Source organism: Salvelinus sp. IW2-2015, linkage group LG31 (assembly GCF_002910315.2).
Source record: "Salvelinus sp. IW2-2015 linkage group LG31, ASM291031v2, whole genome shotgun sequence".
Classification (NCBI taxonomy): Eukaryota; Metazoa; Chordata; class Actinopteri; order Salmoniformes; family Salmonidae; genus Salvelinus; species Salvelinus sp. IW2-2015.
The window spans coordinates 5276454-5303375 of record NC_036870.1 but is presented as its reverse complement, the minus strand read 5'-3'; the positions used below and the strand labels follow the sequence as shown (position 1 = coordinate 5303375).

The 26922-nt window shown below is 43.8% G+C and overlaps 1 long non-coding RNA gene across 1 annotated transcript in view; it reads left to right on the top strand.

Moving 5' to 3' along the window:
- LOC111955882 (uncharacterized) overlaps positions 1–26922 on the top strand; it is a 49138-nt gene that overhangs the window by 19896 nt on the left and 2320 nt on the right. Inside the window, exon 3 of the long non-coding RNA XR_002876172.2 lies at positions 16749–16837. This is a non-coding gene — a long non-coding RNA (uncharacterized lncRNA). The remainder of the gene's footprint in view (positions 1–16748; positions 16838–26922) is intronic.

Here is a 26922-nt window from a genome sequence, read left to right as displayed (position 1 = left end):
TGCCCAAAGCAAGTCCTCATGACAGCAACCGGCTGGGTTGCTGCAACCTCTGCCCATCCCCAGCCGGCCCTGGTCCCACCTGTCCATAGACTTTATCACAGGGGTACCTCCATCCCAAGGTCTTAACACTATCCTGGTAGTCGTTGATCGGTTCTCCAAGGCAGCCGATTTCGTTGCCTTACCCAAGTTGCCCTCAGCGAAAGAGACCGCTGATCTCATGATTACCCATGTCTTTTGACTACACGGACTTCCCCAGGACATTGTCTCGGATCATGGGCCCCAGTTCGTCGCATGGTACTGGAAAGCCTTCTGCCCCTGTCGGGGAAATCGGTGAGTCTCTCCTTGGAGTTCCACCCACAGTCGAATGGGCAAACAAAGCGGGCCAACCAGCAGTTGGAGGAGTTCCTCTGCTGTTTCGTCTCCACCCAGGCCAGCAACTGGAGCAAGTTCCTTGTCTGGGCGGAGTATGCTCACAATACACTGCCAAACTCATCCACTGGACTGTCGCCATTCGAGTGTCAGTTCGCCGTTTCCTGAACAAGATGCCTAAGCAGTGGTGCCATCAGCCGAGGCGTTTCTTCGACGATGTTGACGGCATGTGTGTTAACCATCAGAAGATTCTTTTGGAGATTCCCTTCCACGTGTTGCAATCTGAGTGTAACAATGACACTGTGAGTTGAGAAGCAGGTGCAGGTGAAACGTTTAATAAAACAACAAACATGAAAACAAGACAGCGTAACAGTAGCGATATAGCATGAACACAGGAACAATACTGACTGAGGAAGGAACCCAAGGGAGTGACAGATAAAGGGAAGGTAATCGGGGAGGTAGAGTCCAGGTGAGTATCCTAACAATCTGCAGGTGCGCGTAATGATGGATGCCAGGTGTGCATACTGATGAATCAAATCAAATCAAAACACATTTTATTTGTCACATGCGCCGAATGCAACAGGTGTAGACCTTACAGTGAAATGCTTAATTACAAGCCCTTAACCAACAATGCAGTTTTAAGAAAATGCAACAAAAAAAGTATGAGATAAGAATAACCTAATTAAAGAGCAGCAGTAAAATAACAATAGCAGGGCTATGTACAGGGGGTACCGGTACAGAGTCAATGTGCAGGTGTCGAGGTAATTGAGGTCATAGATAATAACAGAGTAGCAGCAGCGTAGAAGAGGGAGGGGGTCAATGAAAATAGTCTGGGTAGCCATTTGATTAGATGTTCAGGAGTCTTATGGCTTGGGGGTCGAAGCTGTTTAGAAGGCTCTTGGACCTAGACTTGGCGCTCCGGTACCACTTGCCGTGCGGTAGCAAAGAGAACAGTCTATGACTAGGGTGGCTGGAGTCTTTGACAATTTTTAGGGCCTTTCTCTGACACTGCCTGGTATAGAGGTCCTGGATGGCAGGAAGCTTGGCCCCGGTGATGTACTGAGCCGTACGCACTACCCTCTGCAGTGCCTTGCGGTCGGAGTCCGAGCAATTGCCATACCAGGCAGCGATGCAACCCGCCAGGATGCTCTTAATGATGCAGCTGTCAAACCTTGTGAGGATCTGATCTTTTCAGTCTCCTGAGGAGGAATAGGTTTTGTCGTGCCTTCTTCACTACTGTCTTGGTGTGCTTGGACCATGTTCGTTTGTTGGTGATGTGGACGCCAAGGAACTTGAATCTCTCAACCTGCTCCACTGCAGCCCCGTCGATGACAATGGGGGAATGCTCGGTCCTCCTTTTTTCCTGTAGTCCACAATCATCTCCTTTGTCTTGATCACGTTGAGGGAGAGGATTTTGTCCTGGCACCACACGGTCAGGTCTCTGACCTCCTCCCTATAGGCTGTCTCATTGTTTTCAGTGATCAGGCCTACCACTGTTGTGTCATCTGCAAACGTAATGATGGTATTGGAGTCGTGCCTGGCCGTGCAGGGAGTACAGGATGGGACTGAGCACGCACCCCTGAGGGGCCCCCGTGTTGAGGATAAGCGTGGCAGATGTGTTGTTACCTACCCTTACCACCTGGGGGCAGCCTGTCAGGAAGTCCAGGATCCAGTTGCAGAGGGAGGTGTTTAGTCCCAGGGTCCTTAGCTTAGTGATGAGTTTGAGGGCACTATGGTGTTGAACGCTGAGCTGTAGTCAATGAATAGCATTCTCACATAGGTGTTCCTTTTGCCCAGCTGTGAAAGGGCAGTGTGGAGTGCAATAGATTGCATCATCTGTGGATCTGTTGGGGTGGTATGCAAATTGGAGTGGGTCTAGGGTTTCTGGGATAATGGCGTTAATGTGAGCCATGACCAGCCTTTCAAAGCATTTCATGGCTACAGACGCGAGTGCTACGGGTCGGAAGTCATTTAGGCAGGTTACCTTAGTGTTCTTGGGCACAGGGACTATGGTGCTCTGCTTGAAACATGTTGGTATTACACACTCAGACGGGGAGAGACTGAAAATGTCAGTGAAGACACTTGCCAGTTGGTCAGCGCATACTCGGAGTACACATCCTGGTAATCCGTCTGGCCCTGCGGCCTTGTGAATGTTGACCTGTTTACAGGTCTTACTCACATCGGCTGCGGAGAGAGTGATCACACAGTCATCCGGAACAGCTGACGCTCTCATGCATGTTTCAATGTTACTTGCCTCGAAGCGAGCATAGAAGTTTTTTAGCTCGTCTGGTAGGCTCGTGTCACTGGGCAGCTCTCGGCTGTGCTTCCCTTTGTAGTCTGTAATAGTTTGCMAGCCYTGCCATGTCAGACTGAGGGACACCTGAGAGAGGCAAAGCCTGAAACCTTTTGTCGTCTTCACTTCTTTGTGTACCGAGCTCTGGTTGCGAGCTTGGTTGCTTGGTTGGGTACTCATTCTGTAGCACGTGACCGTTCTGGAATTCTTCCAAATGGTACCTAAGGGTGGTATTCCTCTGCATGGCAGAGTCCACTTGGGCGCTTAGAGTACTTAATCTAGACACGTGAGTGTCACACTGTCTCCGTTCAGCCTCATACTTATCCGTCATGGTTTGCAGGTAGAGGTCTTGAGTGCAGAGTGAGCGATTCAGTGATGAGATTTCCTCCGCTTGTTGAGAAATATATTTTTTTTCATCTTTCTCGCCTTGGTTCTCTCAAAAATCATTTGATCAGCAACTTCAATGAGTTCCTCTGTTTTTTCATCCAACTTGGTCATGGTGTTCCTTAATTGAAAGTTTGGTTTGCAGCATTTGGACTAGAACATTCCTGCTTTGAGTGTTGTTAATCAAAACTGCATGCATGTTATCAAGTTGTGCGTCCCTGTTTGTAGAAAACTTGCGTACTATTGTTTGTACAGTTGAACGTGGTACCTTCAGGCATTTGGAAATTGCTCCCAAGGATGAACCAGATTTGTGGAGGTCTACAATTGTTTTTCTGAGGTCTTGGCTGATTTCTTTTGATTTTCCCATGATGTCAAGAAAAGAGGCACTGAGTTTTCAAGGTAGGCCTTGAAATATATCCACAGGTACACCTCCAATTGACTCAAAAGATGTCAATTAGCCTATCAGAAGCTTCTAAAGCTATGACATCATTTTCTGGAATTTTCCAAGCTGTTTAAAGACACAGTCAACTTAGTGTATTTAAACTTCTGAACCCACTAGAATTGTGATACAGTGAATTATAAGTGAAATAATCTTTCTGTAAACAATTGTTGGAAAAATTACTTGTGGCAGGTACAAAGTAGATGTCCTAACCGACTATAGTTTGTTAACAAGACATTTGTGGAGTGGTAGAAAAACGAGTTTTAATGACTCCAACCTAAGTGTATGTAAACTTCCGACTTCAACTGTATGTTCATATAAAGGTAGTCAATATAACTTGGAACATGTTGAATCCGCTTAAAAAAGATGCCAAGTTCCATGGGGGTAAAATAAGGATGATATTTCATGATAATGTACAGTACCAGTCAAAAGTTTGGACACACTCTTGGCATTCTCTCAACCAGCTTCATAGTCACCTGGAATGCATTTMAATTAACAGGTGTGCTTTGTTAAAAGTTRATTGTGGAATTTCTTTCCTTAATGCRTTTGAGGCAATCAGTTGTGTTGTGACAAGGTAGGGGTGGTATACAGAAGATAGCCCTATTTGGTAAAAGACAAAGTCCATATTAGGGCAAGAACAGCTCAAATAAGCAAAGAGAAACACTTTACGACATGAAAGATTCTTTTTTTTCAAGAACAAGTTTCTTCAAGTGCAGACGCAAAAACCATCAAGCTCTATRACRAAACTGGCTCTCATGAGGACCGACACAGGAAATGAAGACCCAGAGTTACCTCTGCTGCAGAAGATATGTTCATTAGAGTTAACTGCACCTCAGACTGCAGCCCAAATAAATGCTTTACAGAGTTCAAGTAACAGACACATCTCAACATCAACTGTATAGAGGAGACTGCATGAATCAGGCCTTCNACATTTTAAAAATCTGAAATGGTGGCTTTATTCACAAGATCTGTATCTTTCATCTGGTGTCTTGGACTTGTGATTTAATGATATTTAGATGCTACTATCTACTTCTGAAGCTATGCTAGCTATGCTAATCAGTGTGTGGGGGGTGGGGGGTGCTCCCGGATCCGGGGTTGATACTCGTGAAAGGTTAAGGTTAGGACGGTTACTGACTGGCCCCGTCCCGCCTCACTCAAACAAGTCCAGCGGTTCCTCGGGCTTGCCAATTTTTACAGGCATTTTTACAGAACTTTGGTACGATGGCAGCGCCTCTCACAGCCCTAACCCGCAAGACCCAGACCCGCATGACCGTTCTGGAATTCTTCCAAATGGTACCTAAGGGTGGTATTCCTCTGAGTATAGAGTATAGAGATCACGGTACGACAAGCCCAGACCCGAGAACCTGACCCCGGCGGAGGTCCCACTAACAGACTTTATGTTCCACGATCAGTCCGTTCTCGAGTGCTAAAACGAGGACACTCTAAATTAACTGGGCTTCCAGGGGTTAATTGGACACTGGAGTTCCTTTAGGCGGAAATTCTGGTGGCCCAACATGATTGAGGATAAGAGATCATTGGTTGCGGCCTGTTTCACCTGTGCCCAAAGCAAGTCCTCATGAAAGCAACCGGCTGGGTTGCTGCAACCTCTGCCCATCCCCAGCTGGCCCTGGTCCCACCTGTCCATAGACTTTATCACAGGGGTACCTCCATCCCAAGGTCTTAACACTATCCTGGTAGTCGTTGATTGGTTCTCCAAGGCAGCCGATTTCATTGCCTTACCCAAGTTGCCCTCAGCGAAAGAGACCGCTGGTCTCATGATTACCCATGTCTTTTGACTACACGGACTTCCCCAGGACATTGTCTCGGATCATGGGCCCCAGTTCGTCGCATGGTACTGGAAAGTCTTCTGCCCCTGTCGGGGAAATTGGGCTTGTGGTTCCACCCACAGTCGAATGGGCAAACAAAGCGGGCCAACCAGGAGTTGGAGTTCCTCCGCTGTTTCGTCTCCACCCAGGCCAGCAACTGGAGCAAGTTCCTTGTCTGGGCGGAGTATGCTCACAACACACTGCCAAACTCGTCCACTGGACTGTCACCATTCGAGTGTCAGTTCGCCCCCCCCCCCCTGTTTCCTGAACAAGATGCCGAAGCAGTGGTGCCATCAGCCGAGGCGTTCCTTCGACGATGTTGACTCACCTGGATCAGAGCGCGATCCTCCTTACTCTGTTCATCTCCCTGACACCAACACGAAGCAAACCGGCACTGAAGGCCTCTTCGGCTCCTCCATCTGGGTCAACAAGTGTGGCTGTCCACCTATGATCTTCCCTTAAAGGTGGACTTGCAGAAGCTCGCTCTACGCTATGTAGGACCATTCAAGATCCCGAGTCTCATCAACCCGGTCACCTATCGTCTCCAGCTTCCCAGGTCTATAAGGGTCTGTACATCCTTCCATGTCTCCCGTCTCAAGCTGGTAAGGACCAGTCCCTTCTCTTCCCCCACACCTGCCCCTCCGCCCCCTCGACTTGTCGATGGTCGCCCGGCCTACACGGTCCGACGCCTGTTGGAGGCTCGTCAGGTTCAAGGCACCCTGCAGTACCTGATGGACTGGGAGGGCTACGGCCCGAGGAGCGGGCGTGGGTGCTTGCCCGGGAGATCCTGGATCCGGGACTCATTCGGGACTTCACCAACTATGTGGTGGTCGCCCTGGCTCCGCGACTGGTGCCGCACCTAGAAGGAGAGGTACTGTCATGGTTCCACCTGTCACCAGGGGGCAGCAGAGACCGTCCTAGAGACATTAACGACACTCAGGTGTGTCCTATTTACTCATTATGATTTCCCTGTTAAAAGAGGTGTGTTTTCTGAAGCCGTGTGCGTTTGTCTCCTGAGTGAGTTTTCAAGACTTAGTGTTTGTTGTTTTCCCAGTGTTACTGTGATCCTTCCATGACCGTTTCTCAGTAAAGTATTATGCTTATCCTTTACCACTGATTCCTCGTCTGGTCTCTTCTCTGCACCTGGTCCAACCTCACCATGTCACACTTTCCTCCTGAATGGAGAGTTCTATTTATTTAAGGCATGTGTGTTAACCATCAGAAGATTGTTTTGGAGATTTCCTTCCACGTGTTGCAATCTGAGTGTAACAATGACACTGTGAGTTGAGAAGCAGGTGCAGGTGAAACGTTTAATAAAACAACAAACATGAAAACGAGACAGCGTAACAGTAGCGATATAGCATGAACACAGGAACAATACCGACTGAGGAAGGAACCCAAGGGAGTGACAGATAAAGGGAAGGTAATCAGGGAGGTAATAGAGTCCAGGTGAGTATCCTAACAATCTGCAGGTGCGCGTAATGATGGATGCCAGGTGTGCATACTGATGAATCAAATCAAATCAAATGTTATTTGTCACATGGGCCGAATGCAACATTTCACCTTACAGTGAAATGCTTACTTACAAGCCCTTAATCAACAATGCAGTTTTAAGAAAATGCAACAAAAAAAGTATGAGATAAGAATAACATAATTAAAAAGCAGCAGTAAAATAACAATAGTGGGGCTATGTACAGGGGGTACCGGTACAGAGTCAATGTGCAGGTGTCGAGGTAATTGAGGTCATAGATAATAACAGAGTAGCAGCAGCGTAGAAGAGGGAGGGGGTCAATGAAAATAGTCTGGGTAGCCATTTGATTAGATGTTCAGGAGTCTTATGGCTTGGGGGTCGAAGCTGTTTAGAAGGCTCTTGGACCTAGACTTGGCGCTCCGGTACCACTTGCCGTGCGGTAGCAAAGAGAACAGTCTATGACTAGGGTGGCTGGAGTCTTTGACAATTTTTAGGGCCTTTCTCTGACACTGCCTGGTATAGAGGTCCTGGATGGCAGGAAGCTTGGCCCCGGTGATGTACTGAGCCGTACGCACTACCCTCTGCAGTGCCTTGCGGTCGGAGTCCGAGCAATTGCCATACCAGGCAGCGATGCAACCCGCCAGGATGCTCTTAATGATGCAGCTGTCAAACCTTGTGAGGATCTGATCTTTTCAGTCTCCTGAGGAGGAATAGGTTTTGTCGTGCCTTCTTCACTACTGTCTTGGTGTGCTTGGACCATGTTCGTTTGTTGGTGATGTGGACGCCAAGGAACTTGAATCTCTCAACCTGCTCCACTGCAGCCCCGTCGATGACAATGGGGGAATGCTCGGTCCTCCTTTTTTCCTGTAGTCCACAATCATCTCCTTTGTCTTGATCACGTTGAGGGAGAGGATTTTGTCCTGGCACCACACGGTCAGGTCTCTGACCTCCTCCCTATAGGCTGTCTCATTGTTTTCAGTGATCAGGCCTACCACTGTTGTGTCATCTGCAAACGTAATGATGGTATTGGAGTCGTGCCTGGCCGTGCAGGGAGTACAGGATGGGACTGAGCACGCACCCCTGAGGGGCCCCCGTGTTGAGGATAAGCGTGGCAGATGTGTTGTTACCTACCCTTACCACCTGGGGGCAGCCTGTCAGGAAGTCCAGGATCCAGTTGCAGAGGGAGGTGTTTAGTCCCAGGGTCCTTAGCTTAGTGATGAGTTTGAGGGCACTATGGTGTTGAACGCTGAGCTGTAGTCAATGAATAGCATTCTCACATAGGTGTTCCTTTTGCCCAGCTGTGAAAGGGCAGTGTGGAGTGCAATAGAGATTGCATCATCTGTGGATCTGTTGGGGTGGTATGCGAATTGGAGTGGGTCTAGGGTTTCTGGGATAATGGCGTTAATGTGAGCCATGACCAGCCTTTCAAAGCATTTCATGGCTACAGACGCGAGTGCTACGGGTCGGAAGTCATTTAGGCAGGTTACCTTAGTGTTCTTGGGCACAGGGACTATGGTGCTCTGCTTGAAACATGTTGGTATTACACACTCAGACGGGGAGAGACTGAAAATGTCAGTGAAGACACTTGCCAGTTGGTCAGCGCATACTCGGAGTACACATCCTGGTAATCCGTCTGGCCCTGCGGCCTTGTGAATGTTGACCTGTTTACAGGTCTTACTCACATCGGCTGCGGAGAGAGTGATCACACAGTCATCCGGAACAGCTGACGCTCTCATGCATGTTTCAATGTTACTTGCCTCGAAGCGAGCATAGAAGTTTTTTAGCTCGTCTGGTAGGCTCGTGTCACTGGGCAGCTCTCGGCTGTGCTTCCCTTTGTAGTCTGTAATAGTTTGCCAGCCCTGCCATGTCAGACTGAGGGACACCTGAGAGAGGCAAAGCCTGAAACCTTTTGTCGTCTTCACTTCTTTGTGTACCGAGCTCTGGTTGCGAGCTTGGTTGCTTGGTTGGGTACTCATTCTGTAGCACGTGACCGTTCTGGAATTCTTCCAAATGGTACCTAAGGGTGGTATTCCTCTGCATGGCAGAGTCCACTTGGGCGCTTAGAGTACTTAATCTAGACACGTGAGTGTCACACTGTCTCCGTTCAGCCTCATACTTATCCGTCATGGTTTGCAGGTAGAGGTCTTGAGTGCAGAGTGAGCGATTCAGTGATGAGATTTCCTCCGCTTGTTGAGAAATATATTTTTTTTCATCTTTCTCGCCTTGGTTCTCTCAAAAATCATTTGATCAGCAACTTCAATGAGTTCCTCTGTTTTTTCATCCAACTTGGTCATGGTGTTCCTTAATTGAAAGTTTGGTTTGCAGCATTTGGACTAGAACATTCCTGCTTTGAGTGTTGTTAATCAAAACTGCATGCATGTTATCAAGTTGTGCGCCCCTGTTTGTAGAAAACTTGCGTACTATTGTTTGTACAGATGAACGTGGTACCTTCAGGCATTTGGAAATTGCTCCCAAGGATGAACCAGATTTGTGGAGGTCTACAATTGTTTTTCTGAGGTCTTGGCTGATTTCTTTTGATTTTCCCATGATGTCAAGAAAAGAGGCACTGAGTTTGAAGGTAGGCCTTGAAATATATCCACAGGTACACCTCCAATTGACTCAAATGATGTCAATTAGCCTATCAGAAACTTCTAAAGCCATGACATCATTTTCTGGAATTTTCCAAGCTGTTTAAAGACACAGTCAACTTAGTGTATGTAAACTTCTGACCCACTGGAATTGTGATACAGTGAATTATAAGCTGTCTCTTATACACATCTAGATGTGTATAAGAGACAGGACTTCAACTGTATGTTCATATAAAGGTAGTCAATATAACTTGGAACATGTTGAATCCGCTTAAAAAAGATGCCAAGTTCCATGGGGGTAAAATAAGGATGATATTTCATGATAATGTACAGTACCAGTCAAAAGTTTGGACACACTCTTGGCATTCTCTCAACCAGCTTCATAGTCACCTGGAATGCATTTMAATTAACAGGTGTGCTTTGTTAAAAGTTRATTGTGGAATTTCTTTCCTTAATGCRTTTGAGGCAATCAGTTGTGTTGTGACAAGGTAGGGGTGGTATACAGAAGATAGCCCTATTTGGTAAAAGACAAAGTCCATATTAGGGCAAGAACAGCTCAAATAAGCAAAGAGAAACACTTTACGACATGAAAGATTCTTTTTTTTCAAGAACAAGTTTCTTCAAGTGCAGACGCAAAAACCATCAAGCTCTATRACRAAACTGGCTCTCATGAGGACCGACACAGGAAATGAAGACCCAGAGTTACCTCTGCTGCAGAAGATATGTTCATTAGAGTTAACTGCACCTCAGACTGCAGCCCAAATAAATGCTTTACAGAGTTCAAGTAACAGACACATCTCAACATCAACTGTATAGAGGAGACTGCATGAATCAGGCCTTCRTGGTCAAATTGCTGCAAAGAAACCACTACTAAAGGACACCAATAAGAAGAAGAGACTTACTTGGGCCAAGAAACACGAGCAATAGACATTAGACCGGTGGAAATCTGTCCTTTGGTCTGATGTGTCTAAATTTGTGATTTGTGAGATGCAGAGTAGGTGTGTGGTTCCCGCATGTGTGGTTCACACTGTGAAGCATAGAGGAGGAGGTGTGATGGTGCTTTGCTGGTGACACTGTGATTTATTTAGAATTCAAGGCACACTTAACCAGCATGGCTACCACAGCATTCTGCAGCGATACGCCATCCCATCTGGTTTACGCTTAGTGGGACGATCATTTGTTTTTCAACAGGACAATGACCCGACACACCTCCAGGCTGTGTAAGGGCTATTTGACCAAGAATGAGAGTGATGGAGTGCTGCATCAGATGACCTGGCCTCCACAATCACATGACCTCAACCCAATTTAGATGGTTTGGGATGAGTTGAACCATAGAATGAAGGTAAAGCAGCCAACAAGTGCTCAGCAAATGTGGGAACTGCTTCAAGACTGTTGGAATAGGCATTCCAGGTGAAGCTGGTTGAGAGAATACCAAGAGTGTGCAAAGCTGTCATCAAGGCAGTGRGTTGAAGAATCTAACATATTAAATATATTTTGATTTGTTTAATACTTTTTTGGTTACTACATGATTCCATGTGTTATTTCATAGTTTTGATGTCTTCACTATTATTCTACAATGTAGAAAATAGTACAAATAAAGAAAAACCCTTAAATGAGTAGGTGTGTCCAAACTTTTGACTGGTACTGTCTATAGGGGACAAGAATACCGTTATATGCCTTTCGCCAAACACACATATCACTAAACGATTACTGGTACAGTTTCAACATGATGATCCTCTCCTCATTTGGACCCACATAATGCGCATGCATCGATATTATCTAGGATGCACCTGTTTGAACACTAGTTAGGTTTCCATCCAATCGGCGACAGACTTTCATGCAAATGTAACAAAATATGCATMAAGAAAATATGCTAATTTTCCCGCCAGTGGTGTGTTTCCACCAAACGGACTTGTTGCGGATAGAAATCAGTGTGTGATGATGTAGTCCACACAAAATGTCATTTCTCTCTTAAGTTTTCATGTATCGAATAAAAATCGAAAGTTTTTTCGAAAGCAATTTCAACTTTACCCATAGTTTTATCACAAAAAGTTTTTTGCATTAAATAGCAAATGTGGTTCCCATCAGCTCCCGAGTGGCGCAGCAATCTAAGGCACCGCATCTCAGTGCAAGAGGCGTCACTATAGTACCTGGTTCGAATCCAGGCTGTATCACATCCGGTTGTGATTGGGAGTCCAATAGGGCGGCAGACAACTGGCCCAGCGTCGTTGGGGTTTGGCCAGAGTAGGCCGTCATTGTAAATATTACATTTTTTTTTTCTTAACTGACTTGCCTAGTTAAATAAAGGTTTAATATAAAAAACAAATGTACCTACTCTAGTCGTGGCATGTGTGCTGTAGTCAACAGCTCGCAGATACAGTGCAGGTAGGCTGTGCGGTTAGGCAAGTCTACATGATGATATTATTACGGATAACAGTGAGAATATTTTTGGGGGGTCAATTGGCAGCMAAGCATCGATCCTCATGCCACCATAATGAGACCCGAGATAATTATTGGAAAGAAGCATCAAGATCAACATGCACTTTCACCACCCTGTGGATTTCATCGTAAGTTATTTCATCCGTAGCCTAATAAACTGCATGGTTTCCCAAGTCGTAGTGGGAAGACCACAGACCATATCATGACTTCAAGTAGSATTTTTCCACAGACATTTCTCGCATAATACATTTTACCGAACAAACAAATGATTTGTCGGCATTTATAACATYTTCCCGAAACATCCTGTTTCCATCACAGCTGTCGTGATTKTTCAATACGGTATAAAAACTGTGGATGGAAATGTGGTTACTTTTAATAGAAATGTACACTTATGCMCCTGAACCTCCTGCTGAATCTCAGCAGTTAACACCACTACGCTATATTTCTACACAGATCATTCAGAAGAAATGGTCAGTTTGACTTGTATGCATGCGGTGGCCTTTCTAATTAAAACTTGTCTCCAGTACTGAGGAACCTTGAGCAAGATGGAGAGCAGGTTCAATAGCACTCAGCACTTTCACCACTTCACATCAAAAAAAGTCTCATCCAGTATAGACACCGAAATGGCCTTCTGCGCTTTGATCTCGCCGCCAAGCGATGAGGTGTTGTAGAAACCCAAGTTATCCTGTTTCCACTTTTGAAATGTGTGAAGACATTGGCTGAAAGAATTTGAAATATTTGTCACGATAGATAAATAATACCAATCTGRAAAGGAAATCGATAGTTGGAAAAGATAGAATGTATGGTATGTATAGTGCATGATACTTGCATATGCATTTCTCAAAATAAAAGATGGAGATTTGCTTTAGACGGTGGGGTGATAGATTGATGGTCAGAGTCCACTTGGCCCTCAGCTGTAGCGTGTCTGCCTCTATCATACAGAGCCAGATTTCACTGACTGGGGTTCAGAGGTCAAGGATAGGTGACACACAGCCATACCCTGGACACCCTCCAAACCGTGGCTTTGTCCCAAATTGCACCATATTCTCCATATAGTGCACTGGTCAAAAACAAATAATGTYGCTCAAACAGAAGGGGGAACTAACAAAGAGTCACTGACAACAACCAAAACGAAACAGGTGGGATTTTAGGAGGGGTTCTGAAAGACACTCATGGGGGTGCCCACTGAAAGTTGACTAGCAACAACAACTGGAACCTAAAAGACACCGACCATGAGMGGCCACCAAACTTGGCGCAAAACAAAATCAGACAAAGGATTGTTTGTCTAGACATCAAAATAGGAATAGCCAACTAAAGGTGTTAACGCTCTGCATCTAACAAGACAACTGGAGTACTGGGCCAGCCACTCTTAAATAGCACCTGGGCCAGCACAGATGAAACACCTTCCCACTAATGAGATGAACAAGACACCACAGGTGTAACACATACTGACTAACGATGTGACACCAATCGGTACGTCCTAAGTGCTAACGTACTAAAGTCCAACCTCAAAACATAAATGGAAAAACCAAAGCCTGTAATAATATCCAATTCCCTCTCTTCTCTCTGTCTGAGTCACTGCTTTAACAGAATGTCAATAACAATGCAGGAAGGTTGAATTAGTCTCCAGTATCTCTGCTCTCCTCTCTCTCCCCTCCTTGACCCTCTTTCTTCACTGTCACTGACGTCTAGAGTTTAAGTACTCAGGTTGTGCTGTAGAGATGACTGGTTTCTCCCCAGTGTACAGTTAGCCAGTGCACTAGCACTAACAGTCAGTCCCCGTCCAACCCTCCAACTCACCACCTCCCACTTCTTCATCCCCCTCCTCCCTTTTTCTCTCTCTCCCCTTCTCTCTCCTTCACTCTCTCACTTGGCTTCATATTGATCTGAATTCCTTTGTTTCTTATTGATCCGCCACTCCACCCTCTGCCGCATTAAACAAACATAAAGACACACACACACACTCTGGAAAAGCACACACACACCCACTCACATAGGACATATGTGAACTGCGTCAATGCATGCACGTTGTGAAGACAGGTCTGTATCTGAATTGTATTTAATGGAAATACCACTATGCATGCATAAATATGCACTCACTCAGTGCTATTCCCGTCAATGTCTCTATCTCTCTCTGTCCCACACACACCTGCGGACACACTTAAAAAGGTCTCTCCTTAAATGATCAGACAAGCAAATGACACAGAATGGAGACCAGATTCCATATTGACCCAACACTCCAGAGCTGAATTGAAAACAGAGTCAGACCTTGAAGGTAACACAATTAGGCTAAAGCTGCTGTTCATTTTTCAGTGTTGACGTTTTTTGAAGGGGCTTTACATTTTTGTTTAGTGTTGCATTGTCATTGTTGTTTTTTGGCAACACTGGCACCACACATACAATTCATTCATAGAAGGATGTCTACACTCTTAGAAAAAAAAAGAGAACCTTTTGAAGAACCCGTTTTAGTTCCATACTGTAGAASCATTTTGGTTCCAGGTAGAACTCTCTTGGGTTCCATGTAGAATCCTTTCCACAGAGGGTTCTACATGGAACCCAAATTGGTTCTCCTATGGGGACAGCCGGAGAACCTCTTTGGGACCCTTTTTTTCTAAGAGTGTAGTATGCATGGGGAAGTATGAAGGACACAAGTGAAAACTCAATGAGTATCCAGACCGAGATTCACTTGAACATACACTTTAAGAAACATCAATATTTTAGGCTCAACTTCCTTCTTGCTGATTCAGAGCCATAATGATGCGTCTCTGATAATGACCCCCTGACAGGTTGTCTGACCTCCCAAACCATCCCCCCTCACAATCTCTGGTTGGTGGCATCAAGTTGCCGTAACACCTGACTGTTTAGCCTGGTCTTTGACCTCCTTTAAGGGCATGCTGAGCTCAATCTTACATCTTCAGCCATGGTTTAAATTCAAAGGGATGGGAGAGGCAGGGGAAGGGGCAACAGTTCCTCTGGTGATGTTAGATCAAAACACACTGCAGGCAACACTGATCTCTTACTTTTTTATTTATTTTTTACCGTTATTTTACCAGGTAAGTTGACTGAGAACACGTTCTCATTTGCAGCAACGACCTGGGGAATAGTTACAGGGGAGAGGAGGGGGATGAATGAGCCAATTATAAACTGGGGATTATTAGGTGACCATGATGGTTTGAGGGCCAGATTGGGAATTTAGCCAGGACACCGGGGTTAACACCCCTACTCTTACGATAAGTGCCATGGGATCTTTAATGACCTCAGAGAGTCAGGACACCCGTTTAACATCCCATCCAAAAGACAGCACCCTACAAAGGGCAGTGTCCCCAATCACTGCCCTGGGGCAATGGGATATTTTTTAGACCAGAGGAAAGAGTGCCTCCTACTGGCCCTCCAACACCACTTCCAGCAGCATCTGGTCTCCCATCCAGGGACTGACCAGGACCAACCCTGCTTAGCTTCAAAAGCAAGCCAACAGTGGTATGCAGGGTGGTATGCTGCTGGCATGCTTCCCATCTGAAACAGTTTGGAGCAGTTTGTGCATATATTAGGATGACATTTTGTGACGTTGTCGTTCGTTTTGTCCTTCGGCAAGGGTTTTTTCAGCTGTTCGTGCACACAAAAATGTTTGAGGCAAACCGAAGTTCGGAAGTTACGTTTTGTGACGTTTTTGTTGGTTTTGGCCTTCGACAAGTTTTTTTTTTGTTAGGGCTGTTCGGAAGGCGAAGTCTACGCCCTTTCATCGGTAATTGGTCAACAGTAAGGATTACTCAATGAAGAGTTTGTTGTCATTCAAAGATGGACGACTCGTTTTCATATACATTTTTTCATTTGAGAAATACTGCACCAAACATCCTAGTTAAATATAAAAATGTGCGACTAAGATTTCCTTGGCAAACATGTAAAAGTGAATGACATATCTTGACTATTTTGAGGAAGTGTATACTGGCTACGCGTCTCCAGATTGACAAACGGTACTAAGGATGCTTTTTCCCCTTGTTTTCTTTTAAGCCAAGTTGTTTTCAAGCGAAGGTCGAAGGTATGCAAGCGCACTCGTTCGGTTCGCCGCACCGAGACAGCTAGGTGCCAGCTGAACCAAAGCATGCAGAGGCCTTAAGTGCATGCAAACACTGTGTTGAGATGTAATAATTATTGCATTTGTTTGGCTCACTACTATTTAATTTATAATGTCGGATTGTGCTGTTCATCATTGTTAATGTATTATTCATCACTATTGTCTTAAAGCATCTCTTCATGGCTTTGTATGTCATGTTCTATTCAGTCTTTGTCAATAGCACAACATCATTGTAATATTTTCACTCTTCCATTTTCCCTTTCATTATCTACACAGATAATATTGCGGATATACTCTGTTTCCTGACGTAAAGCWACAATATGTAACTTTTTGGTCAACCTGACCAAATTCGCATTGAAATGTGTGTTATAGATCTTTCATTCCCATTGAAGGCAAGTCTAATAAGCTGTAGATATGTTCTATGTGTGCTATTTCTATTCTTTCCGTTCTGAAGTTTAGTTTTTGCTCTTTTGCTTTGGTTTCGTACACCAGCTTCAAACAGTTAAATATACAATATTTTTGCTAATGGAAAATATATTTCACAGCGGTTTAGATGGTACAATGATTCTCTACACAATGACTGCTTGTTTTGTCAAAAACTGAAATTAGGCAAACTATTAGAATTGTAGTGATTTCTGCATAGTTTATCTATAAGACTATGAGCTATTATGATTTCGGTTCAATGGGTTTACTCTACTATTGTTATTTATTGTTCAAAGATTTGCTTCACAAATGTTTAGCTTACATTATCCAATGCTCTATGTTTCCATCGGAAATAGCACTGGACAAGGTCAGGTCTGAACTGTGGACATATGAATTGATTTATTAATAGATAATAATAAACAGCCTATTCTCTGTTGCTTTCAGGAATGCTGTGGTCTACTCTTGTCTTGAGTCCGTGGAAACTTCCCACTAAGGAGGAACAATGGAAAGAATTTCAGTCCAGCCTCAGTAAGGTAAAGCTGCCTCCAATCTTTCTCTCTCTCACCCTTTTTTCACACCCTCTTTCTCTTTCCCTCTCTCGCTCTCTCTTTGTCTCCTCTCTCTCTCTCTTCTCTCTCAGACACACACACAACACACACACACACAACACACACACACACACACACACACACACACACACACACACACACACACACACACACACACACACACACACCACACACACACACACACACACACACACACACACACACACACACACACACACACACAGAGCGAGAGAGACACACAGAAACACGCACATATACACACATATGTGAATGTTCTGGCAACTTCAAATCTCATTCCACTCACAATCACTCCCACTAGTAGCTATTTCAAACAGATGGTAGAATATCTAATTTACATAAAACATCAAATAATGAGCTATATCAACTTTTTCAATGGGCTATATTAGAATTGGGTACAAGTACATTGACTTACATAGGCTACAAAAACACATGTTCCACACGTGCACTCACAGGATTGGCACAATACCCATAGCAACTGAAAACTGCGCCATAGTAACTATTGGGCATCTTGCCAAGCCATTGAGGTTGCCAGGCAGTGTCAGTGTTCCCATGGTAACATCTTATGCTGCCTTTGTAAATATGGGAGAGAGAAATGGGGGAAGAGAATAGAGGGGTGGGGACTACTACAGCATCTCGTATCATCTTGAGAAAGCTAATCATTTATGGTCTGGGAGAAGCAGATACTTACCCTGGCCTTGAATCAAGTTGCCATCTGGCTGAAGAGGGAAAGTTTGTCTGTGGGGTGGTCTGAGCCTTGCTCTCCCATACAGAGAACCAGACCCAAACTCTAAAGAGTACAAGGGACTGTATATGACTCCGGAGAGGAGTATAACACATTCCAGCATCCTCCCCAACGTCTAACGGTCACATAAACACACTCTCATAAAAGTTCTGAAAATAAAAGGGAAAATAATTACCACATATCCACACAGTATACACAGTTTATACTCCCACCTGCCTCCGCTCTGGTGAGGTAATGCGTGTCACGTCGACTTGCCGTCCAACTCAATCTGCTTTTCCAGTTAGAAGAGGAGACAATGATAGATTGAGTCAAGACTCTCCACTCAACAATTTATTTGTTGCCATGCAGACTTCATGGACTCTGCTCTCCGGCTGTCTGGGTACACAGTGGCTTAGTTGTCTGTCAATCAAATCACAGTGGAGACATGTTAAGTCTTAAGACGTGTCATTTTTTTTAAAAGTGTGTCAAAGGTGTATCTGTCACCTGAGCTCATTATTTTTTAGCTTTGTATCACTTTCTCAGTGATTGACAAAGATCAGACTGGCACGTTTGATACCAATGCAGCTGTCACGTCGCTCTAGTGTCTCTATCCAGTCAAGTCAGAAGCATATAAATTCAAAAGATTTTGTTTTGCCTTCCCTCCCTGTTAAGTCAAACTGTGTTTTAAATGTATTATCTTCCTCAAATCTCATTTAAGACTTTGTCAATCTCTCAACTTTTGACTACAAGAACAGATGTTACGTTTATTCTTTTAACAAACAAACAAGCTTTGGTTACTTTTTTTCTTTCTCTCTCCTTATATCCTTAATGGATAAAAAAAAATGTAACTGCTGGTTACTCAGAAGGGGGCCAATGTCCTTCTATCTTCAGTGAATATCCAGTGGGACACTGTTTGCGTCCCAAAAGGCACCCTATTCCCTATGTAGTGCACTACTCTCGGCCCTGGTCAATGGCTGTGCACTATGTTGGGAAAAGGGTGTCATTTGGGACGTAGACACTGTTAGTTACAGAGACGGGCTGGGAGGGAGCCACCCACTGTGAAACAGCTGGAAAGTTTGACCATCCATCAGTCAACTGTGCAGTGCCAAATTTGGATTCTGTCGACGGATGTGCTTCCTTCTCTCACCTTAACAAGCCCAACTCTGGTGTCTGGTGCAAAGTCACAGATTCCCAGACAGAGCCTAATAAGTGCATGTACTGTCACTCTCTGAATATACAGAGAGGAATTTCTAATTCTTTATTATATCTAAATATTCTTCATCAATATTTGTCTTGACGGTGGAGCTCTGTGCTACGATCCTCCAACCCTCCCAATTAATTTGGTGTCAATCAAGTTGTTTGAATAGTCATCTACAATAGCTTCACATAACCCCAAACCATCTTGGGTTCATAAACCATAGACTGGCATCCAACGCAAGGGCTTTCCATCAGGCTTACACTGGCACACAAACACACACACAAACAGACTGGCAGAGAAATGGCATTGGCACAACCATGCCGCATACACACGTGATTCGACTACGAATGAGACAGTGAGAGAGATTGAAAGGAGAGGAGCGGAATCAAGGGGATGAAGAAGGGAGACCTGTATGAAAAGAGAGATTGTCCAACAACAAAAAGAGCTGGAAAAGATTTCTCAGACAAATGTTTAGCAATGAAGGACAACTGAGAGGCACTTTGAGACCGGGGAAGCCGGCCAATGAAAGCGAATGAAGGGTAGACGGGCTTTGTGGGGTAGACTGAAGGAGAAAGAGAAGTGGCGAATGGGGTTTGCAGTTGGATGCCATCCAAAATGAGTAAAAAAAAAAAAAAAGATTACGATCTGTAATGTCTCCACTGATCATACTTTTCATAATAGGTTTGACATTGGCACTAAATCTATTGAAGGGCATAAAAGTTGGTCTTTCCCACCTGATATATCTGTGTAATATATCAAACGAAGGGTAGACTCAGATAGCTGGCTCTGGTGATGGCATTTATGCTCATACATAGGCCTTGACAAAAAGCCACTGACGTAATTGTCGCAATACRAATTTCCCAGTCAATATGCATCAGTTGACATGAAACCTTGTTCCCGCGCCTCAACCTTTTGGTCAACAGAAATTCCGTAAGGCTTTAGCTCGCCAACTCAGAAGTGAAGGAAGTTTTTTTTTTGGCGCATTAACCAAGCTGAATGGGGAGCCTAGCAAAGCTGTGTAGCTATCAAGTAATCAGTGAGTCCTTCAGGCACAAAGGAAGAGTGTCAAAACACCACCATTGACTTCCAACAACAGCCAATTTACTGCTGTTATCGGAGAGGAAAAGATCTGCACCTCACTCTGCAGTCTGTACGCGCCTATCAAAATCAGCTCCCTATGTTGTGCAGTGAGAGAGACTGACCCAATGTTGAGCTGTAGATCTGCACCTCCCTCTGCAGTCTGTACGCGCCTATCAAAATCAGCTCCCTATGTTGTGCAGTGAGAGAGACTGACCCAATGTTGAGCTGTAGATCTGCACCTCCCTCTGCAGTCTGTACGCGCCTATCAAAATCAGCTCCCTATGTTGTGCAGTGAGAGAGACTGACCCAATGTTGAGCTGTAGATCTGTAACCCATGATTACTCATATTTTACAAATAAAAAATCAAACCTGGATCTACCATCAGGACAAGTGTTGCTTCATTGATCAGAGAAGGGAGTATATTATATTAGTACATATTATACTCCCTGTTTTAGGCACTCCCATATGATTATTAAGACAGAATGTCTACTGATACAATGACTCATGCTGTGGTGATTGAACGAGTGTGCTAAAAGAAGATATCTAGCATCATCATTTCCAAATCACTACACTCTATGTCTTGATCATTCTTGTGTCACAATCTTATTGCCATCAGTTGATAGTCTAGTGAAGAGTGATCCTACAGACCTTTTTACCTGAGTAAAGTGATGATTATCAGTTCACAAAGAGAGACAATAATTCTGATGTTTTTTTTGTGGGAGAAGAAGGAGAAAGGATGAGACTGAACTCAGCATTTCTAGACTGCTTTAGAATAATGAAGTATTCTCAGTATTCAAGGGGGTGAAGATTTTGGATGCACCACATTATTGTTTAAGTACGTCAGACAGACTGCAGGTAGAGTGCCTGGCTTTGTGCTGTAAGACAGTGAAGGGGATGCGTCCCAAATGGCACCCTATTCCCTTTATAGTGCACTACTTTTGACCAGATCTGGCACTATAAAGGGAATAAAGTACCATTTGGGACGTAACCAAGGTCTTGCCATAAGTGAGTTGAAGGGGGAGGGGATGTCTTGAAGGTTCAATCACGTACCACAAGAGGGAGACAATACCACAGAAATGCATTAGGTGGATGCATTTCTTAACCCTCGCGCATTTTTTTTATCACTTTGGAATCTGAACATTTCATCATGATACCCTGTACAATGTTAGGATATAAGTTAACAAACCTTTCTGGAWTTTTTTWWTTTWTTTTTTTWAATTCAGGATGACTTTCGAACCAATTTTGAATTGTATGATGAATCGGGTGAAAAACATACTGTATTTAGAGTAAAAATACTGAAAGGACAGACCATTAAAGAGATGGACAGTCATTCTGTCAGGAAACTCCAGCAGTGACCCTGCTCTAAGAGGGCTCTGCAGTGTGAGGTAGTTGGTTGTATTGTTTCGCATAATAAACAGCCTGGAGATAACTGTACAACCTTCTAGCTTTCCCTGCGGTGTCACCAATACATCATCCAATGGACCCCTTCTCTCAACTCCCCTGTGGTAAGTATGAAGAGTTGACTAAAGACCCCACAACAGTTCTGGACATTTAGACAGAGTGGGCCATTTAGAAAGTGTCAGCTCTACGCTACGACGCTCCATTAATCTTGCCTTTTAGTTCAGGACTAGGTTGAATCTGTGTCCAGGAAACCGCCCCTAAAAATACCTTTACTATGTATTCTGTCAATTTATAATGAACAATGTATAATGATGTGTAATACCACTGAGTAAGAAATGTGAAATAGGGCTGTGTCCCAAATGGCCGCCCCCAGGTGATGAAGGTAGGAAACAACACCTCCACTTTGCTGATCCTCAACACAGGTGCCCCACAAGGGTGCGTGCTCAGCCCCCTCCTGTACTCCCTGTTCACCCATGACTGTGTGGCCACGCACACATCCAACTCAATCATCAAGTTTGCAGACGAGACAACAGTAGTAGGCTTGATTACCAACAATGACGAGACAGCCTACAGGGAGGAGGTGAGGGCTCTGGGAGTGTGGTGCCAGGAAAATAACCGCTCACCCAACGTCAACAAAACAAAGTAGCTGATCGTGGACTTCAGGAAACAGCAGAGGGAGCACCCCCTTATCCACATCGACAGGACCGCAGTGGAGAAGGTGGAAAGCTTCAGGTTCCTCGGCGTACACATCACTAACAAACTGAAATGGTCCACCCACACAGACAGTGTGATGAAGAAGGCGCAGCAGCACCTCTTCAACATCAGGAGGCTGAAGAAATTTGGCTTGGCACCTAAAACCCTCACAAACTTTTACAGATGCACAATTGAGAGGGCTGTATCACTGCCTGGTACGGCAACTACACCGCAAGCAATTGTAAGGCTCTCCAGAGGGTAGTGAGGTCTGCACAAAGCATCACCGGGGGCAAACTGCCTGCCCTCTAGGACACCTACAGCACCCGATGTCACAGRAAGGCCAAAAAGATAATCAATGACAACAACCATCCGGGCCACTGCCTGTTCAACCTGCTACCATCCAGAAGGCGAGTTCAGTCCAGATGTATCAAAGCTGGGGCCGAGAAAATGAAAAACAGCTTCTATCTCAAACCATCAGACTGCTAAATAGCCATCACTAGCACATTAGAGGCTGATGCCTGTATACATAGACTTGAAATCACTGGCCACTATAATAATGGAAAACTAGTCACTTTAATAATGTTTACATATTTTGCATTACTCATCTCATATGAATATACTGTATTCTATTATATTCTACTTTATCTTAGTCTATGCCGCTCTGACATTGATAATCTCATATGTATATATTCTTAATTCCATTCCTTTACTTAGATTTGTGTGTATTGTGTATACTGTTGTGAAAGTGTTAGGTATTACTTGTTATATTTTACTGCACTGTTGGAGCTAGAAACACAAGCATTTCGCTACACCCGCAATAACATCTGCCAAACACGTGTGACCAATAAAATTTGATTTGATTTTGATTTTATGTATTCCCTAAATAGTGCTGTACATTTGAACAGTSCCCATAGGGACGCAATCTATGTGTGCGATTGAATAAGGGGCATAAGAAGCCGATTAAGGCACATTATTTAGACTTTGAAAATGTTATTTGAATTTCATCCCAACATTAATATTTTTTTATAAACAAATACCCTAATGCAACCAAAATGTSAATTCGATTGAAATAGACATGGAATGACATAAGGAAAATGGTATTCTCATTAATATATGCTGTTGACATCAGGGCTTTTGTTCCTGAATGTGAAACTCCAAAGGCACTTAGACAGTGAGGGAAATCCAKGCAGACATCAACATGGTCTGCTGTTTGATAAGTATTTGGTGCAGCATGTGGACGTATAGAGGTTTTATCAATTATTCTCCTACACAGTTTGAGATTTCTCAACTGCGCTCTGTTAACTAGAGGTACACATACAATAACATAACCTAAACACTATTATCATGGTTTGTTCATGGTCACAGATTACAGTGTATTGCCCTTTTTATTGTTGCACTCCCCCATTGCCATTACAGGTTATGACAGCCTCTGGTCCCGTAATATAGAGCAAATGGAAATTTGTGATGCTTTTAACCATTTTGTCTCAGCTGGCCACCTTTTTGAAAGAATAGTTTCTGAGAATTACTCTAATTTCTCTATAGGGAGTTTATTTAACTTGAAACAGACTGTACAGACAATCTTATTTTTTTCATTTCAAGTATTTTATGTCTGATATATTTAGTACCTTGCTAAAGATCGATGGGRAAAAAATCCCCATGGGCTTACTACAGCTCTCTGCCCGACTCATTGTTGAATCATTAACCGTTATTTTTTACTTGACAATTGCTACTGGTGTTATCCCCTTCTGGAAAATGGTGGAGATCCTTCTGACTTGGATAACTTGGAAATTGGGCGATAGTTATCTTGCCTAGCCAAGGTATTAGAATCCCTGACCAACTCCCAGCCCTTGTTGATTTAAAACTTGTACTTACAGTAATGCGAGCAAAACTAAATATATGTTGCTCTCTAATTCACGCAAAGAAAATTCTCAGATGGACTAAACACAGTGCCTTCAGAAAGTATTCACACCCCTTGACTTTTTCCACAAAAGCAGACATTGAATATCCCTTTGAGCATGGTGAACACCTACAGAGTTTAATGGCTGTGATAGGAGAAAACTGGAGGACGGATCAACAACATTGTTGTTACTCCACAATACTAACCTAATTGACAGAGTATAACTTCTTATGGGCAGGTGGGACGGTAGCGTCCGGTGAAATTGCAGAGCGCGAAATTCAAATTACAGAAATATAAATATTTAACATTCATGAAAATACAAGTATTATACATCAAAATTAAGCTTAAYTTCTTGTTAATCCAGCCAATGTGTCAGATTGCAAAAAGGCTTTAGGGCAAAAGCACACCATGCGATTATCTGAGGACAGCGCCCCGCATACAAAAGCATRAAAAACATTTTTCAACCAGGCAGGTGCGACACGAAAGTCAGAAATAGCGATATAATAAATGCCTTACCTTTGAAGATCTTCTTCTGTTGGCACTCCAAAAGGTCTCAGTTACATCACAAATGGTCCTTTTGTTTGATAAAGTCCTTTTTTATATCCATAAAAACTCAGTTTAGCTGGCGCGCTTCATTCAATAATCAACCGGTTTCCCTCCTTCAAAATGCATACAAAATGAATCCCAAACGTTACCAATAAACKTATCCAAACAAGTCAAACAACGTTTATAATCAAACCTCAGGTACTCTAATACGTAAATAAACGATCAAATTTAAGATGGAGAATAGTATKTTCATTACTGGAGATAAATAACAAAGAATGTGCTTTCATCCACGAGCATGGAAACACTACAGCCAAAATGGGAACCACTTAGAAAAACTACAACTTCTAGCTAATTTTTCCAAAAACCAGCCTGAAACTCCTTCTAAAGACTGTTGACATCTAGTGGAAGCCCTAGGAACTGCCATCTGGGAGGACTTCGCCTCATAATAAACATGAAAGCCAGTGGAAACAGTGGTAGGCTGATTTTGTTTTTTTTGGGATGGTTTGTCCTCTGGGTTTTGCCTGCCATATCAGTTATGTTATACTCACAGACATTATTTTAACAGTTTTAGAAACTTCAGAGTGTTTTCTATCCAATGCAATTATATGCATATCCTAGCTTCTGGGCCTGAGTAACAGGCAGTTTACTTTGGGCACGTCATTCATCCGAACTTCCGAACACTGCCCCCTAGCCCTAAGAGGTTTTAAATATCTGTGCGTTTGGATTGATAAATATCTAATGTATTAAAACGCCAAACCCATTCACAGGGATGGTTAACTCTTGGGGTTCCACCAGTCWGCACCAATCTAGGTAGATCTGCTTTCAGTTTTAATGCCCCCCATTCTTGGACTAGCCTGCAGAACTTCTTGCATCTTGGTTCCCTGGTGCTGCCAGGGCAGTTTAAGATTATAGTATTAGATGTGTTGAATGAAAGTTGCAGTTGTTTTGATTGAATTCAGAGATTGTTTTGGTTGTAATGTTGAAAGTTGTAATGTAGTTTTCTTTTTGTTTTGTTAGAATGATCATTTTTGTACTGTTGTATTGCTGTGCTCAGGGCACCTTTCAAAATGAAACCCTGGTCTCAATCAGTTTCCCCTGACTACATACAAGTTAAATAAAAAAAATAGGCACACGCCCTGGATTATATAGCCTTTGAATAAAATGGACAGGTGACAGGTTTCTACTGTGATCTCGTAAATTCGCCATCTTCACAAGAGTCTGCTGTTCTGTGTGGTTGCAGGAAGTACAGCTATTAGTACCAATATGTCCGAAAGCATGGGAGCTTTGAGCTCCCCCCACCATACTGCCTTCCCCCTCTCCTCCTCCTCGCCTTACAACCCCCCTCCACTCCCCCTAAGTCCCCCCCAGTGTGTCTGGCTAGTGGCTCAGACAGTCACTATCCGCATTGCGTTACAGTGCTCGAGTAAGGCGAGAAAAAGAACACATATCATTCATCTGTGCCTGCCGCTGTTTTATCTTTAAGCACTCAAAGAAATACTTGCTTGATCTCTCCTCCAACAGGATAAATATACCCAGCATGGCACTAGTGCCAACTATTGTCTGCTATTTTGRAATTTCGTGCCATTCATAGGTTTGTGGGGGCACTTTATTATTTTTGACTTTCTGACATTCCTTTCAAGCCGTCAACCGTTGATGYTTCATTCTTGATATTACCAATTGTCTCATATGACTTTATCTTGATTGTGTTATATTCACATACAACCTGTGTTGGTTTAAACGTGCTACACAACTGTGGCGCGGAATAAGTGAATCACGTAACATGAAAATAACAGTGAATCTGTTCATGTGTGCATTTGAGATAAACGTGTCTGTGCCAAGTAGAAATGATCAATGAAGAGATGGCAGTTATATGCATATTATAATTGGGATTCTAACTGTAAAACATTTATATTAAGAGATATTTATAAGAGGCAGATTCTTAGGGACATATTTGCCTCAGAGGTACTGAGTGTTGTTTAGATGTAGAGATGATGCTAGATGTATGTTGTTTACATGCCCAGTGTATAATAGTGAGGACGGTGGTGGTCGAACAGAATGTGAGGTTACTCACTTTTGGGCTTGATGTGGCTTTGATCCTCATGCTGTGTGAATACCACAGCCTCAGTCTCTGTTTGCTCCTGCCACTGCCACCTTCCCCCACTCCCTCCCTCCAGCTCTCACACACATTTACTCTCTTTCCCAGATGCACGAGCACAGCAGTGTACGAGCACACACACCACACATGCAAGTGTGCACACACACACATACGTACAGATAGACACACACACACGTAAAGACACACATGCGCGCACACAGACTGCAAGATGGGCGAGACAAGTCGTCACGCCTGAAAAAAAACACAAGGGTGAGAGTATGAGCGAGAAAGAGAGAGAGAAAGTGAGAGGGGGGAGGAGGAAAAGGGAATAGATGGAGATGAGGGGAAAGGGGGTGAGAGACAGAGCAGGGGAGGCGGGGACAGAGCGGTGAGAATG